The sequence below is a fragment of the Castor canadensis genome, chromosome 4, assembly GCF_047511655.1.
Source record: "Castor canadensis chromosome 4, mCasCan1.hap1v2, whole genome shotgun sequence".
In the NCBI taxonomy this organism is placed as follows: domain Eukaryota; kingdom Metazoa; phylum Chordata; class Mammalia; order Rodentia; family Castoridae; genus Castor; species Castor canadensis.
This window is the reverse complement of record NC_133389.1, coordinates 75,631,745-75,644,928: the sequence shown is the minus strand read 5'-3', so window position 1 is coordinate 75,644,928 and position 13,184 is coordinate 75,631,745. Positions and strand designations below refer to the sequence as shown.

Sequence of the window (13,184 nt, the reverse complement as noted above, 5' to 3'; positions counted from 1 at the left end):
ACTTTCCCACTTTACTGGTCAAAACAAACAAACAAAAAAGTGGAAAGGAACCAATATCTCAACAGAAATGTTAAAGAAAATCATGAAATATCTACAGAACGCATATTATGCAACTATTATAAAGGAGATAGCTCTACCTATCTACTCCAAGATAGACTGTTAAGGGAAAAAAAGCAAAGTACAAGACAGAGTATAGAATAGTAAGTATGTGAAAAGCAACAACAAAGGAACATACTGTCAACGACGAATACTGTTCCAGCAAAACTATCCTTCAATCTCCATGAAGAAATAAAGACCTTCCAAGACAAGGATAAGCTAAAGTGGTGTCCACCAAATCTGCATTACAGAAGGTACTCAAGGGAGTATTTCACACAGAAGAGGAAGAAAAACAATCATAAACATAAGACATCAGGAAAGAATAAAACTCAAAAGGGAATTGATGAACCCATGAGTGCTAGGAAAGTATGATCAAGCATGATCAACCCAGTAAATCAGCAAAACCTGAAAATGAACAATGCCAAAAGTGAAGATCAATCAACAAGAGGAAAGCTGTTGAATAGTAGGGCAGCAGGGCAATACAGAAAGAGTAAACACAGGAGGTTAATCTGATTGAAGTACAATATATACATGCATGAAATACCAACGCAAAAACCTCCTTAAAAAATCAATATACACTTAAGAAAATGAAGGACAGGAGGAGTGGCAATAGAGCACCTACTTTGCAAGTGACAAGCCCAGATTCAAGCCCTAGTCTCACCAAAAAAAAAACAAAACAAAACAAAAAAAAGAACAGGAAGGTAAAAGAGGTCCTGTCTTGGAGTAGGTACCAGAGGGAGGAACAAAGAGGATGAATAAGGGCAAACATGGTTGAAGTATTTTGTATTCATGTATGAAAATAGAACAATAAAACCTGTTGAAATTGTTCTACCAGCTGGACCACTGGTAACTCACGCCTGTTAATCTTAGCTACTCAGGAGGCAGAGATCAGGAGGATCGCCATTAGAAGCCAGCTCAGGGTTAATAGTTACAGAGACCTAGCCCAAAAATCCCATCACAAAAAAAAACAAAAGGCTGGCATAGTGGCTCAAGGTGAGTTCAAACCAGTACATCAAAAAGAAAGAAAGAAAGAAAGAAACTGTTCTATGAAGGGGGGAGGAGGGATAATGGGATAATGATGGAGAGGGTGAAATCTCATTAAGATATTTTGTAAGCACATATATAAATGTCACAATGTACAACTATTATGTATTAATAAAAATTGCAAAAAAATCCATTTGTAGCAAACATATTAGTTATACAAACTGTTAACAATAGTAGCTACCTCATAGATTACAGAAGGCTGAAGAACAGTTTTGAGAAGACGAAGGATCACTGTTTCATCTTCTCATACCTCTTATCTTTTATTTTTAATTTATGCATATATACCGTTGACTACTTAAACAAATGAAAGAATAAAAAAGGACCTTTTGAAAAGTAAAGTCACAGGCAGAGTGTAGCTCAGTGGTTGGACACATGGCTAGCAAATGCCACAGCCTGGGTTCAGTCCTCAGGCACTCTAAAAAGAGAGAGAAAAAGTACTACCCCTAAGGTAGTGTTGTATTGTGGTTATGTTCAGATACAGAAGGGGAAATGCGTACTCTGAATACAAAAGCAATTTAAATATAGTTGGAAATAAAATGTGTGTAAGAAAAATTCCCTAATAATTTCAACTACAGTTTGAGTACTTGATACATACGAGGGAGGCACTGGGTTATACACTGCTATCACATACCACCATCACCACCACCAGAAAATCTAGCAAAAAAATTCTACTGAATCTCATGATTACCTGATAGATTTAAAAACTGAAAATCAAGGGGTGGTGGAGTGGCTCAAGTGGCAGAGTGCCTGCCTAAAGAGTGAGGCCCTGAGTTCAAAAAAAAAAAAAAAGACTGAAAACCATTAGGAAACTTAAATTTTAAAAAGTAAAAAAAGAAGACTCTAGTTGATAATTTTGAACAAAGCTGGATATGACAGCTCAAAAACCACAAAATAATTAATGCAAACAGCTGTTTACTGATGGAAGATTCTGGCTCTCTCCCAAAGAAAATAAACCAAAAAGCCCTTTCAAGTTATACTATGAGATGTTCTGGTGGGGTAGGGGGTCACTAATTCATTCAGTTTTTGGGTGCAGCACTGGGATTGAATCCAGGACCCATATGATTGGCAAACACTCTACTATTAAGCTACATACACTCACATCTCCTCACTAGCTTATTTTTCAGCCTGGATTAACAATTGAAGGTAAAAAGCATTTAATAGAACACAAACAGACAATCATTGCCAAATGGACAATCCTAAGGAGTTGATTGGTCCTGAGTATTTCAAATCTGTCACTAGCAAGGAGAAATGGCAAACTTTACTTTGGAGAGCATCTTGATTTTGAAATAGCATTTCTTAGTTTCTATTACTATTATCCTTATTGGGCTACAAGGTTACAGTTCCTCAGTATATTTGGAATTTATGGTGAGTCTGTTGTTGTTGTTTTATGGTATTAGGGATGGAACCCAGGGCTGGAGCTTCACTCTACAACCCCAACCATATTGTGCCTTTTAATTACCTTATGACACATACCATCCCTTCTAAAATGAAAGGATGAGGGTTGAACTCAGGGCCTTGCACTTGTTAGGCAGGCAAAAGTCCTGAGTTCAACCCCCTGTACCACTTGAGCCATAGTAGCACTTGAGACATTCTGTCAGCATGACATACACCATCTCAACAATTTGGTATTTTGCTTCAAACAAGTCAATCTGGATTTCAAAAGAACAGTGGTTATTAAGGATATGATGACAGTAAAGTTAATCAAATACTTAAAAATGAAAGAGGCCAGGTGCCAGTAGCTCACACTGCAGTTATAATCATAATCCTAGATACTCAGGAGGCAGAGGTCAGGAGGATCACTGTTTGAAGCTACCCCCGGGCAAACAGTTTGAGAAACACTATCTCAAAAAATATTTTTAAAATATAAAAAGGGAGAGGGGGGGAGCTGACAGAGTGGTTCAAGCAGTAAGAGCACCTGCCTAGCAAGGCTGAGGCCCTTAATTGAAACTCCAGTGCTGTCAAAAAAAAAAAAAAAAAAAGGGGGGGTGGGGGCAGGGGGGAGAAATGACCCAAGCCTTGTATGCACATATGAATAATAAAAATAAAAAAGAAAGAAAAAAGAAAAAGTCTCACATCGGTCACATATCCTGTGGGCTACACTGGCTTTTTCTTTTTTAATGAAAACAAAAATTCACTAAAACATGTTCTTCAGTATCTTTCACTTGAGCTTTCCTTTATTTAAGAGTTATGGTTTGGTGCAGTATTGAGAATTGCTTTCATTAGAGCCCAAACTAAAGCTTACAGCTTTCTAACCATAAGTTAAACTCACTATTCTAACCAAAAATTCGTATTTATACAAGACCCCCATCTCCAAAATAACCAGAACAAAATGGACTGGAGGTGTGGTTCAAGTGGTAGAATACCTGCTTTGCAAGTAGCGAAGGACTGAGTTCAAACCCCAATACCACAAAAAAAAAAAAAAGCCAGGCATGGTGGTATACACCTGTGGTCCCAGCTACTTAAGAGGCAGAGGTAGGATGATCATGGTTCAAGGCCAGCCGAGGTAAAGTTAGCCTGAAGCCCTCTCTGAAAAACAAACTAAAAACACACCAGGCATGGTGGCTCACACCTAAAATCCTATGTACTGTGGAGGTAGCATCAAGAGCATCAAGGTTGGAAACTCTATCTCAACCAGTAGGCTGGATGTGGTGGCACACCTGACATCCCAGTTACTTAGGAGGCATGAGCAGGAGGATGAGAATTCAGACTGACCCAGGCTAAAAAACACCAAGACTCTATCTGAAAAACAACTGAAGTAAAAAGGGCTGGAGATGTGACTCACATGGTAGGGTGCTTGCCTAGCAAGTGTAAGGCCCTAAGTTCAAACCTTAGTGCCACCAAAACACACACACACATACACACACACAGAGTCAGGCACTGGGGGCTCACACCTATAATCCTGCTACTCAGAAGGCAAAGATCAGGGGATCACAGTTTGAAGCCAGCTAAAATAAATAGTGTGCTAGACTCTGTCTCAAAAAAACCCAACACAAAACAGGGCTGGTGGAGTGGCTGGCCCAAGTGGTAGAGCGCTGCCTAGCAAGCATGAAGCCCTGAGTTCAAACCCCAGTTACCCCCCTCAAAAAAAAAAACTTAACTAAAAGCACAAAAAGAACTAAGCTGATAGTTTCCAGAGGCACAGTGCTTGTGTGGCAAGCACAAGGACCTGGGTTCAATCTGTGGTACGGGGATAGGGTGGTGGTGGTAGAGTGTTAAGATAGTAAATCTAACTACAAATTTTTTACAACATTAAAAAAAAAAAATCAGGCCAGATGCAGATTACACCTGTAATCCTAGCTACTTAGGAGGCAGAGATCAGGAGGATCCAAGTTTGAAGCCAATCTTGGGGTAATAGTGCATGAGACCCTATCTCAAAAAAACCCACCATAAAACAGGGCTGGTAGAATGGCTCAAGGTGTAGGCCCTGAGTTCAAACACCAGTACCACAAAAAAAAAAAAAATCTAGCAAAGTGGTTCAAGCGGTAAGAGGGCCTGTCTTGCAAGCGTGAGGGCATGAGTTCAAACTCCAGTGCTGCTCCAAAAAAAAAAAAAAAAATCAGTAGGACACGGTGACAAATGCCTGTAACGACAGCAACCAGCCTGGGCTTATATATCAAGACCCTGCCTTAGGGCTGGCTGAGTGCCTCAATCAAGTGGTTGAATGCCTACAAGTTCAAACCCCAGTACCATCAAAAAAGCCTTGAAGAAGAAAAAAAAAAAAAAAAAAACAAGGATCACGAGTATATACAGTATACCAAATATTTTCCTAAGAAAAGGAAAATAAGAATATACACACATATATTAGGTGAGAATGGGAGTGGAGCATTTAGACACAGAAACAAGACTCTGCCAAATATATTACACTTCAAGCCATCTAAATATTTAACTTATCTTTATTTTTGATTCACTCATTCAATTTATTATACTTCTTATTTATTTACTGATGGTACTGAACTCAGGGCCTCAACCTTGCTAGGTAACCACTTTACCACCTAAGTCACACCGCCAATCCTGTTTTGTGTTGGATATTTTTGAGATAGGGTTTTGATTTTTTTTTTTCCAACCCAGGCTGGCCTCAAATTGTGATCCTCCTGATCTCTGACTCCTGAATAGCTAGGATTACAGGCATGAGCCAGTGACACCCAGCTTATTTATGTATTTTTGCAATGCTAATGATACAACCACAGGCCTCAACATGCGAAGCAAGTTCTCTCTCTACCACTGGGTATAATCCCAGGCCCTATTTAACATTAAAAAATTTAAATCAATAAAAAAGCAAACCCTAATAATGAACACAGAAACTGCCACACTTGATAACCAGAACAATCAAAGTTATCAAGCAGAAAAATGTTATTTCAAGTAATTTTTTGCATACACTTCTGTTTGTCTTTAGTTCAATATATTCTAAGTTAAAAAAAAAAGGGACTGAAAAGAAAAAATGTACTTGGTAAGGTTATGGTAATTCTGAACCTACCTTCTACTTGAGAAATCCCCAAAATAACTGATATGGAATTTAAAATGCCAATATAAACAATTCTTTAAAAACATAGTTCTAAGTTCTGACCATTGAAAAGGGCCTAGCAACACATATTACCATAGAGCCCAAAAAAATTTTATTTTTGAGATAGGATCTCACTATGTAGCCCAAACTGGCTTCAAACTGAATTTTCCTGCCTCAGCTTCCTCAGCTGGTAGGATTACAGGCACAAGCTTCTGTACCCAGCTTAGTATCCAAATTTTGTCCATAAATATCACTTTCTATTAAAAGAAACAGGGATCCTTGGAGAAATGAGAAAATATAAAAAACAAGAGAGCAAAATATTAAGAAGGATCTGGGTTATTTTGTTTTGCCAAAAAGCAAGACAGTTTGAAAGATCAATTAGGGTTTAGTCAAAACAGACATGAGATCTAGCTTAAAGAGGAGTGACTCACAATAGCCAAATTTGGGACAGGTTAAGCCAAGACAAAAGTGTTGTCTACAGGAAAATGGATTGAACTGGAGATTATGTTAAGGAAAATAGACCAGACTCCATTCTGCATAGTTTCTTTTCTTTCATATGTGGGATTTAGGTAGGGAAGTAAAAAAAAGGACACGAAAAGGAGGCACTAATTAGGGACACTGAAGGGGGACAGGGAGGATAAAAGAAGGTAACAGAGGGGATATGATAAAAGTATTTTTATATGCATGTAAGAAAATATCACAATGAGCTGGGTACTGATGGGTCAAACCTATAATCCTACCTACTTGAGAGGCTGAGATCAGGAGGATTAAGGTTCAAGGCTAGTCCAGGAAAATAATTCCAAGAGATTCCCAAAATAACCAGAGTAAAATGGACTAGAGATATTGCTCAAGTGGTAGAGCACCTGCTTGGCAAGCACAAAGACCTGAGTTCAAACCCCAGTACCACACACACATACTAAAAAAAAAATTAAAAAACCTAAAGTGAAGCTACTTAGAAAGGGGAAACCTAGAGGATCATGATTTGAGGCCAGCAATGGGGCAGAGGTTAGCAAGACCCCATCAGCAAAACAACAAAATAAACCTGGTGTTGGACATTGGTGGCTCACCCCTATAATCCCAGCTACTCAGAAGACATAGGTCAGGAGGATCTCATCTTGAGCTTGACCCCCATCTCCACCCTTGTTATGTAAGAGCTAGGATCTTAATGTTTCCCAAGCTCGCCTCAAATTCCTGGGCTCAGGCTGATTCTTCTGCATCAGCCTCCTGAGTAGCTGGCACTATAGGCACATACCACCAAGCTTGACCACGTGGAACATTCTTTAAAAAGATGGTGCTGGGGGCTGGGGTCATGGCTCAAGAAGTGCACCCACCTAGCAACTGTAAGTCCATGAGTTCAAACCCCAGAGCTGCAAAAAAATAAAATAAAAAGATGCTATAGATTTAATGCTTATTGCCTTACTCATGATAAAGACAATACAGTTGTAATGCTCTTTTTAATTTTATTTTATCATTTTTGCATTTACTTACATATGTATACATTATTTGGGCCACCTCCCTCCCCCACCCCAGTTGTAATGCTCTTAGCAGGAACATGGTTTAAAATAACGTAAAAAAGTATAGGCCAATTAAAGCTTCCTTTACCCATAGGGACCTAGAATGCAGTGGCTGCAAACAGCAGCCTCCTCAGTAGTGTACACAGCATGCTGCTTGTGTGGGTTGCCCTAAGGGACCTTGGAAGACACTTCTACAATGGATGTTCATGTCTCTGATCTCACTCTGTCCCCAGTCAAGGCCCCAAGGCTGCCTTTGGGAAGCCCCAGGGCACAGTGGCCAGGGTTCACATTGGCCAGATAAGCATGCCCATCTGCACCAAGCTATAGAATAAGGAACATGTGATTGAGGCCCTATGCAGGGCCAAGTTCAAGTTCTCTGACCACTAGAAGATCCACATCTCCAAGAAGTGGGGCTTTATGAAGTTCAGTGCAGATGAACCTGAACACATGGTAGTTGAGAAGCAGCTCATCCCTAATGGATGTGGGGTCAAATAAATCCCTAATTGTGGTCCCTTGGACAAGTGGCTAACACTGCACTGTGCTGTCCCCTCCTAAATCATGCTCAAAAATAAATCCTGTCTACCTTTAAAAAATAGTGTAGGAGAAAATGACATTATTTCAAATACTAAGGGAAGAAAAAGCATACCCACAATTTAATTTCAAATGGAGGGGGGCCAGGAAGAAAGCTAAAGCAAAATGGCTAAATGTTAGTAACTGTTAAATACAAAAAGGAGGTTTATAGACATTCATTGTACTATTTTTCCAACTTTTCTGCACATTTGAAATTTCTCATAACACATAAAATCTCAAAATGAAAAACAAGATACTCACAGGATGCCAAAATTATCACCCCCAGACCAAGGACAATTGTAAAGGGGAAAAAATGTACTTTTTTAATAAAGAAATCTGGTAGACACCATACTAACCAAGTAGCTTTGTGTTGTAGATGCTGAGGCAAACTAACATCTGGCAGTCACACCTATAATCCCAGGACTACTGGAGCAGTGAAGCAGAAGGAGAGCAAGTTGGACAGTTTGACTGTCTCAAAAAAAAACCCTCCTAAAATGTATTCTACTAAATGATACAGCAAAAAGAGAAGAGAACAAATTATCTTAAACATCAAATTCAGTCTAAGTCACTTTTTTAGTTTTGGTGGGCCTGGAATTTGAACTCAGGGTTTGCAAAGCAGGCCCTCTACTGTTAGAGCCACCCCTCCAGTCCACTTTGCTCTGGTTATTTTGGAGATGGGGTCTTATGAGCTATTTGCCTAGGCTGGCCTTGAACCTCAATCCTCCTGATTTCAGTCTTCCAAGTAGCTAGTATTACAGGCATGAGCCACCAGCACTTGACCTGTCAATTTTCAAGTTCAACAACCCACTTAAGGACTTCCTCAAAATATAACACACAGTGCCAGGTATGATGGGCATGAAGTAACAGAAGGCAGCAGTCACAGAGATCCTAGATTAACTAGAGCAAATCATAAATAAATGAAAATCAATGAAGACCTTATCATTGGGATGAAATAGGTAGAGTCTGAGGAATTAACAGGATCCGAAAGTATTAGTTTGAAAAGGAGATGATCCAGGCAAGGTCATAAGCAAAGGATAGAGTTGAATTAAACCAGGTCAGTGCGAAATACAGACCCTTGCAGTCATGAGTGAAAATTCATTCTTCATTTTTTATGCCTAGGTTTTAGAAATACAAGAGTATAAGGCACAGAGTATCTGTCTTCCAAGAAACTTGTAAGTAGAGAAAAACAATAGTCAAAATATATTAATTAGAAATATACTCAAGATGCTTTCATAACACAGTGAAAGTATTAATTTATCAAAGGAAAGAGACTGTCAGTAAGTTTTAAAAGGACACATTAGTGTTAATGTTTAGAAACTGAAAAAGAGTTCACCAATTAAATTCCAGTCACAGAGAACAGGAGGTGTAGCTCAATAGTAGAGAGCCTGCTTTGCAAGCACAAAGCCCTGAGTTCAAACCCCAGTACCATCAAATACTAACTAAATAAATAAGTAAATTCCAGTCACTAGTAGTAGTACTACTAGTAGTAGTAGTAATAGGTATTCAGCAAATTTTAGGTTCTTACACCTTTGACATTAAGTGTTACAAATTAACATTTTTATATATAAGGAAAGAAGAAAAAACTGAAGCTCAGAGAGTTTAATTAACTGATCTGATTTAAAAAAAAAAAAAAAAAGCTCATTTAGGACTCAAGGTGTACACTGGTACAGGATGTGCTTAGCACAAGCAAGGCCCTGAATGAATTCAGTCCTCAGTAGCCGACCCTCTCCTCGCCTCCCCATACCCATCCAAAAAAAAAAAAAAATGCTAGCTTAGTGGTGAGCCAGGCATTCTGCCACTGAAACGTATGACTCTATTTCCAGTACTACCCAACTCTGGGACTTTCTAATCATTAAAATTATGAAAAAAGGTTCAAATCTTATAGTTAGTTATTCTACCAGAAAATTACTAAAATGTTTAAGGGACAGAGTAATGTGAGTTACATTCTCCAATATGCTGAAGAGCTTCTGTGTCTACGACTAGTGTAAGTCATTTGTGTGGGAGAGAAAACCAAGGAAAACTATGTTCAAGCAGAGAAGTTTTAGCCAAGTGCTAGTGGCTCATGCCTGTACTACTAGCTACTGGGGAGGCTGAGATGCAAAGGATTGACGCTTGAGGCCTACTGGAGCAAAAAAGTTCAAGAGATCCCATCTCCAAAAACAACCAGAGCATGCCAGGGGCCGGTAGCACTCATACCTGTAAACCTAGCTATTCATAAGGCAGAGATCAGTAGGACTGCCGTTCAAAGCCAGTCCTGTGGAAATAGCTCTTGAGACCCTATTTCAAAAATACCAAACACAAAAAAAGCCAGGGCTTGCAGGCTGGTGTAGTGACTCAAGTGGTAAAGTGTATGCCTAGCAAGCAGGAGGCCCTGAGTCCAAACCCCAGTACCACCAAAAAATAAATAATAATCAGAGCATGCCAAGTGCCAGTGGCTCATGCCTATAATCCTAGCTACTCAGAAGGCAGAGACCAAAACCAGCATAGGCAAATAGTTTGAGAGACCCTATCTCGAAAAGACTCAACACAAAAAGGCAGTAATGGAATGGTTCCAATGGTAAGAGTGTCTTCCCAACAAGCATGACACCCTAAATTCAAACCCCAGTCCCACCAAAAAAAAAAAAAAAAAAAACAAACTGGACTGAAGGCATGGCTCAAGAGGTAGAGCACCTGCTTTTCAAGCTCAAGGCTGGAGTTCAAACAGACCACCAAAAAAAAAAAAAAGAAAAGAAAAGAAAGAAAGAAAGAAAAGAAACACTGCTAACAAGAAAAAAAACCAAAATACTTCTAAGTATTTGTGTGACAAGTAAGGCAACTTGTCACACAACAGGACTGGTGGAGTGCCTCAAGGGGTAGAGTGCCTGATGAGCAAGCATGAGGAGCTGAGTTCAAACCCCAGTACCGGAAAAAAAAAAAAAAAAAAAAAAAAAAAAAAAAACCTGTCACACAACATATCAGCAACAGAGAAACTTCCACTGTTTCAACAGGACAGAACATCTCTTACAAAAGAAAAACATACTTTGATAAGGAACATTTCCATTTGAGGGCTCTAATAATCACTATTTTACGTAAAAATACTTGCAAAATTCCAAATTTTGTGCTAAGCAACCTCAAAAGGATTACATAAATGTAATTAAACAAAACTGACAAACTCACTATCTTTGCTGAAGTAAGAAAGCTCTACTGTAACCTTACTTTTTTATTCTGAAATGTAAAAGTTTTAACTTGGCAATAATCAAATAATATTTTCACACACACACAAAAGAAATGTGAACTGTATATGGACTTTTTATGAGTTAGCAAGGAGAGCTCTGAATAAGCACCTTAAATGATTAGTAAAAATATGATTAAACGCTTAGGTCAAGATAAAACTGTGAAGGCAAAATAGACCGGTATTTTTCATCAGCCAAAAAAGAATACAAATTAAGCTGTCAGCTTCTAAATAACCATTTATGTTTCCCTAACAAACTGTGATGTAAGCCAACTTTGTACCGTAATTATTCCCAGGAATACAGGAAAAAATCCAATTTTCCTCCAAGTATCTAAGAAATAAGCTAAATACACAAGTTCAAATCTATACAGTATTTTACCTTCTACTGGGCAAGGAAACCAACTTAAAAAACAAAGAAGTATCTTATAGTAATAAAAGATGAGTTTAAGATCAGGAAAAGAAAAATGCCATTAAGAGTAGCAATTAACATTTTTCCTTTTAACTAACATTCACTAGTTTTGTTTGAATTAAACAGATCGACCACAGCACAATGTTCACAGACAGGGAAAAAAAAAATACTATGTGCATTTCATCTCCAGAGCACACTTAAAAGCTGTGCTACAGATAGGTGTGCCTTTTCAGCACTGACATTTTATTCATATGCTCTTTCCAAAGTTCCTGCACAGGATGTCATCTGTGTAGAAACTACTTTAAAACATTTTTGCTCGGGTGGTGGTACAAGCCTGTAGTCCCAGCACTCAGAAGGCTGAGGCAGAAGGATCCCGAGTTAAGAGGCCAGCCTGGGCTACGTAACGAGACCCTGTCTCGGGGGGGGGGGGGGGCCGGGGGGCGGGGGGGGGGGACTTGTTTTGACAGTCTTTCTACAAGTAACCCGTATTTTTCTGATTCGATTTAAACAAATCTAATTACGAAATTTCCCTTCCCACAGGCCCTCCTTCTCCTCCTTACTCGGGAAGGGCAATAAAACCACAAAAGTTACAACCAAGTATCAACATTTATTTTCTTTTCTTTAAAACAGAAACGCTATCCCAGCATGGTAGTAATGCGCTCGTAATCCCGCTCCTGTAATCCCAACTGCTCTGGAGACTGAGGATCGGAAATTTGGGGCCAACCTGGGAAACACAGGTAGATTCCATTTCAAAGAAAAAATAAAAACAAGAGTGCTTTCTAGGACCCTAAATATCTAGTTGCCAGAAGGCGTGGGTGTGCTTTTTTTTTTTTTTTTTTTTTGCAGTGGCCAAAAGGCGACTTAAAAAATGGAGATAGAGGATTATTGAAGAAACACTTGTGGGGTGCATTATCTAAAGTCACATGGGAACATAACTACTCCAAAGGACAGGGCTTTGCCTTTATCCCCGTATCAAACACTGATTCAACATCAAGGCTAAACCTTCAGCTGCTTTACAGGTTCCCCATTAGCTTCTCGAGACCCCTGCAACCAACTCAAAGCCACAGTCCATGCAACTCTCGACCCACTCCTCTACTCCCGCCCCAAATCACTGTTTAAACGGGCCTCGAAACTTCACGTCTTACCGTGGCCGGCCTTAGGTCTCCTCGTCACCGGTCCCTCGTCCCGCCTTAGTTCAACCATGCCCTCCTCCTCTCCTGGAGGCCTTCAGGCCTCTCCACTAAGACCCACAGCAGCCTCGCCAGCCCTTCGTTCATCAGCCTCCCAGCTCCTCCAACCTGTCCCCAGGAGCCCCTCCAGTCCCCAAAGCACGCAACGGCCGGGCCTGAAAATGGCGGAGTGCAGCCGCCAGCAGCAGGCAAGCGGTCCCACGCCACCACTGCACTTACCGACTGGCGTTGAGCAGAGCTCCGAACGGCGAACGTGGCGTTCGTCTTCACTATAATGAATCCCTCTCTTTTCCAACCCCCTTGCCTCTCCCCTCTCAACCCCTCTCCTCCAAGGGAGCAAGCGCCATCTTCCCTTATGAGCCACAGAGCGCACGCCGTTGCGTCAACACGCACGGTCGTACGGCATACGACATGCGCGCCTGGGTCGCGGGGGAGGGGAGGGGGCTCCTCAGGCCTCGATCTGCGCATGTGCATAGGTGAGGGGCCGGGCCTGGCGTGATCCCCGCGCGGTTATAGAGTGCTTCTTTTGTTCCGCTGCGAGTGGTCTGGGCTGCTTCCTGGAGGAGTGTTAAGTCGAGGGTCTTTGACGATGCTTTTTCTACCACCTCAAGTGGCAAGAATTTAATTTTCACTTCTTAGATTGCATGCG

At 40.3% G+C, this 13,184-nt stretch overlaps 1 protein-coding gene and 1 non-coding gene across 5 annotated transcripts in view; one reads left to right on the top strand and one right to left on the bottom strand.

The window, feature by feature from the left end:
• Window positions 1–12,916, bottom strand: part of Wdr33 (WD repeat domain 33) — a 98,026-nt gene extending 85,110 nt beyond the window's left edge. For 2 of the 4 annotated variants that reach the window (XM_020168353.2, XM_074070458.1), the window contains exon 1: window positions 12,755–12,916. The gene's annotated coding sequence lies outside the window, so the exon portion shown is untranslated. Of the gene's footprint in view, window positions 1–6,972; window positions 7,009–12,754 lie in introns of all 4 variants that reach the window. The other 2 variants (XM_074070457.1, XM_074070459.1) reach the window with 2 other exon arrangements.
• LOC141422900 (small nucleolar RNA SNORA70) lies at window positions 7,209–7,346 on the top strand. Its single transcript, XR_012447602.1, has one exon. It is a non-coding gene; the product is annotated as a small nucleolar RNA SNORA70 (small nucleolar RNA).
• Window positions 12,917–13,184: the final 268 nt, after the last annotated feature.